We start from the raw sequence: 4,906 nt of genomic DNA, 5'->3' as shown, positions 1-4,906 counted from the left end.
CTTGGTGTTACTTATCTGATAAGTATTTTTTTTTTAATTTTATTTATTTATTCATGAGAGACAGAGACAGAGAGAGGCAGAGGGAGGAGGGAGCCCGATGCGGGACCCGATCCCAGGACCCTGAGATCATGACCTGAGCCGAAGGCAGACGCTCAACCATCTGAGCCACCCAGGCGCCCTGATAAGTATTTTTTTAATTCAAGGATAATTAACATACAGCGTTATATTAGTTTCAAGTGCACAATATAATGATTCAACAGATCTATACATTAGTCAGTGCTCATCACGAAAAGTGTACTTCCAGAAAAGTTGTGGGTTTTTTTTTTAGAGCCAGACAACTGGCATTCTTCAGCCTTTCATACTGACCCTGTGTTCTGCCTAGAACACAGGTGTGATACAGAGGTATAGAAGCTATCCTGAAATCTTGAGAACAAAGACTGACTTGATAAGAATGATAAAGCAGAAAAACAGAAAGAGCCTGGGTTCCTCCAGACTTCTTATGTGAGATAAATGAAGCCCGATATATTCATGCCACTGTTACTTCTGATTTTTGCTTCTTGCCACCAAGCACTTCTGACTCAGCATAGCTGGTTCATTGTAGTACTCAATAAACACTACCTTTGTTATTTTGCCTATGTTACTTTTCATAATCATGACCACCTATGCTGTATTATTTTTTAAGATTTTATTTATTTTTTTGAGAGAGAGAGAGTGCAAGTGGGAGGGACAGAGACTCTAAAGCAGACTCCGCCCTGAGCGCAGAGCCCAATGCAGAGCTCAATCTCACAACCCTGAGATCATGACCTGAGCCAAAACCAACAGTCGGATGCTCAACCGACTGAGCCATCCAGTCACCTCTATGCTGTGAGTATTATTACCCTCAGTTTAGAAGGGAGAAAGTCAGACCTCTTCCCAGAGTGGGTTATGAAGTTTCAATGAAATGGGTAGCCATAATAACAGCAAACATTTATCAGCATTTGCTATGTTCCTGGCACAGTTCTAAGTGCTTCACAAGTATTAACTCACTCCTTACAGCATCCCTGGAGGAAAATGTTATTATTATTCCCACCTAACAGATGAGGAAACTGAGAGCAAAGAGGTTAAGAGACTTGCCCAAGGTCATACAGCTAGCAAGTAGCAGATCCAGGACTTGAACTCAGCAGTTTTAGGGCAGTGCCTGGCATCTGGGGATGTGTGTGTGTGTGTTGGGGGGGGGGGGTGTGCATGTGTGTGTGTGTGTTTTAATTAGAAAAAAAGAATGTAGCTCATACAACTTGTGACTTGTCTCAAGCCACACAGCTAGGAGGAGGTGGTAAATTTGAATCCAGGATTTGGACCCATGTCTGGATGACTCCAGATCCACATCATTAAGGGGATCCCTGTGGGTGAAGAGGTGTGTGGCCTGTAATGTTGAAGAGTCACATATATTTGCATCATGATGAGAGGCTATGCAAAGAAAAAAGCCTTGAACCATCCTCAAGGTTGCTGCCCCATCCAGATGAAGAACCCAAGGCTCAGAGAGGGAACATGACTCGCCTAAGGTCATCCAACTAGAAAGGGGCAGGGCTGGGCCTGGGATCCATGGAGCTCTACTCCATAACTATGGGGACATAGAGGCTGGAGGAAGGCTGTTCATCCCTGATCATAATGAGCCTTGAAGACAGAAACGTAGTGGCAGCAAGTGACAACCCAGCCATTATTTATATTAATTAAGGGGGCATTAAATTGAAGGGACGCACATAGCTCTTCAGTTACCAGCCAGTGCTCTGACAGCCTCACTCTTCTCTGTAAGTCCAACTATGCTTGTGTGGGGTGCAGAGAGCGGCCCCTCACACTGACTCTCTACTAAAGAGCTTAATTGTCTGAGAGAAAATACCAGCAGTCCTGCCCAGCTCCGGGCAAAGCTGCAATAAACTAATTGAAATTAAATGGCTTGGATCTCAGAAGGCAATGGGACACCGGCAGGGAAATATAGAGTATCTATTCATTCAACAAATATTTAATTAGCATTTTTATGTGCCAGCCACAGTGCCATAAACTATAAATATGGCAAAGGCCAAAGCAGGCAAAGGCCCTGCCTTCATGGAGATTATATTTGTAGGAGGATTGAAATCTACCCTCTACAACTCATAGGCACACACACACAAAAAGTATATGTTGCTTTTTATAAGTGACTTAATTTTTTTCTTGTGTCTCCCCTATTATTAAGAGAGAAAAATAGAAACTTGGTTATTAACAGTACCTTAGTCTCTGCCAGTTGAAAACAGTCTCATGTAAGTATTTAGTATCTTTTGAGTTAAGGGCTCATCTTTCTTTTGACGCCTACCCCTTCCTCAACTCAAGGTGGCATATGGGTGTCAGCCAGTCCATACATGGATCCTTGTGCTATCCTCTGGGACAGTTACCTAAGAGGTCAGGAGACAGTATGTGGACCCATATGTGGCCCATCCTCCCCTCCCCACTGATTCAGTGGGAGGGTGGGAAACCCCAGGATACCAGGGCATAGAGGAAGGAAGACCCATCTGTAGCCAAAAGCCAGAGCCCTCCCATATCTCCTCAGCATTCACCTCCATAGTCCAAGATGATTACTACAGCTATGACCCAAAAGACTCAGTTACAGGAGCACGCTTGGCCCACGCACCAGATAACGTAGCATTACTGGTGATGATGCCCAATATCCTTCAACCAATTACAGATGGGAAGTTGATGGCTACCAGCGTCCTCACCCATCATGTGGGACAACTCAGAAGGGTGTTCTTGTCTCCCAGAGTTCCCCAGTGGGATTAGCTCCAGTTGCCCACAGTGATAAATTACATGATCACACATAATTCATTGGCAGCCTTTCCTTCGCTGTCTTGCTCCCCACCCTACCAACAGTGTTTCTTGAGATCATTCCCCAAATTAACCACTTGGTCTCAAATTCTTGTCCCAAGGTCTACAATGAGCAAACCCTAAGGCACCATCCATTTAATTGCTTTTAAGTGTCATATTAGGTGATGATAGATAATAAGCCAATATAGCAGAAGCCCCTTTATCTCATGCTGTCAAGACAGATATTTGATCAGTGCATCAAAAATATTAGTCCAAATGTGGATTAATTATAACATATGATACATATATACCTCAAACATTTTCATTTGGTTTAAAATAAATAAATGTACAGATGACAATCTTTTTTTTTTAAAGATTTTATTTATTTATTTGACAGAGAGAGAGACAGCGAGAGCAGGAACACAAGCAGGGGGAGCAGGAGAGGGAGAAGCAGACTCCTGCTGAGCAGGGAGCCCAATGCGGGGCTTGACCTGAGCCGAAGGCAGACGCTTAATGACTGAGCCATCCAGGTGCCCCAGATGCCAATCTTTTGACAGAGGACCAATCTTCAGAAAATTCAGCATTAGTGCTCGCTTTGGCAGCACATATACTAAAATTGGAACAATACAGAGAAGATTAGCATGGCTGCTGCACAAGGATGACACACAAATTCGTGAAGCGTTCCATATTTTTGTGCAAGACTAATGAACCACAGACCTGTACCCCTGAAACAAATAATACATTATATGTTAATAAAAAAATTTTTTTAAAGAAAATTCAACATTACTCATGAAGGCTTCAGGGTGAGTAGAGATATACCTGGAGAGAACTTTAAGAGGCAAGGGGATGACAGAAGGGAATTAACTGGCGGCATGGCAGAGCCAGCTCTAGGACTCAAGGCTGTGAGTTCCAACCCTCATGTTAAGGTCGAAATGACCCCAAGCTTCAAGCAGTCACGATTACAGGGAAGCTGGCCAGGAATGAGCCCTCCCAGGGGCCCAGGGACAGTGGGCAACCATATTTCCCAGCACCACTACCCCAAAGAGGTGGGCAATTACTGTCCAGTCCAGTTTCACATCCCAGGACAGCTACCCTGGTGGTGTTTAACCTGCCCCAGCCAGTGACCCACAGAGATCAAATACAGAGGGCCCTCAAAGAGAGTGTGAGCTGGAACTGCCTTCCAGAATAGTGTGTTATTTTATAATAGGGTCACAGGACATCCATATGGGAAGTCTTCCAGATCACCTCACCCCCTGCCAGTGTATAGATGGGCTTCCTAAGGTACAGATTAAGGAAAGGGCTTGTTACCAACTTTACAGTTCTCATAAGGAGCACTATAGTTCATGCAAACTAAAGTGGTTTCACGGTTCCCAATGGTTTCCCCAGTGGCCATGCAGTGCTCCCCACCTTTATTCTGGAAATGAAGTCCTGGTGGTTAGTCCAGGCCATGAGCATGTGACTCAAAGCATACCAGTTAGGGGGTACCTGGGTGGCACAGTCATTTAGGCACCGGACTCTGGGTTTCCGCTGGGGTTGTGATCTCAGGGTCTTGAGATCCAAACCCGTGTTGGGCCCCATGCTTAGCACAGAGTCTGCTTGAGATTCTCTCTCCCTCCGCCCCCCCCAAAATAAATAAATGTTTAAAAAAAACAAAAGGGGGGTTCACCTGGGTGGCACAGTTAAGCATCCGACTCTTGGTTTTGGCTCAGGTTGTGAGATCGGGCCCCAAGTTCTCTCTCCCTCTCCCTGCCCCTCCCCCTGTGTGCTTTCTCTCTCTTTCTAAAATAAATAAATATATCTTAAAACAAACAAACAAACAAAAAACAGGCCAGTTAGAGACATCTCCTGGAATTGCTTACACCAGAGCTAAGGGAGAGACTTTATCCTCCATGAGCTGCTGAAGCTGAAAGGCTGCGATTCTAGAGTTGCTAGAGGCCACATTCCCCTCCCTGGGGAGAAAGCCCATCTGTGATAAGCAACAATGGCCCCAACAAGCATAGAGCAGCGGAGAAAAGTGAGGGAGAGAAGAGCCTGACAGCATTTGGATATCTGAATCCGCTCATCACTAGATCAGCTCTACCCTGTGCTGTCCATG

The 4,906-nt window shown here is 44.9% G+C and overlaps 1 non-coding gene across 1 annotated transcript; it reads left to right on the top strand.

Annotated features, from left to right (window-relative positions):
* Positions 1 to 3,397: 3,397 nt before the first annotated feature.
* On the top strand, positions 3,398 to 3,504 carry LOC123852147 (U6 spliceosomal RNA). The gene has a single exon (XR_006792771.1). It is a non-coding gene; the product is annotated as a U6 spliceosomal RNA (small nuclear RNA).
* Positions 3,505 to 4,906: the final 1,402 nt, after the last annotated feature.

The sequence above is a fragment of the Mirounga angustirostris genome, unplaced genomic scaffold (genome assembly GCF_029215605.1).
Source record: "Mirounga angustirostris isolate CCGP_5_RB_7025 unplaced genomic scaffold, mMirAng1.0.hap1 SCAF_10, whole genome shotgun sequence".
NCBI lineage: Eukaryota > Metazoa > Chordata > Mammalia > Carnivora > Phocidae > Mirounga > Mirounga angustirostris.
This window is presented reverse-complemented; position numbering and strand designations above follow the sequence as displayed.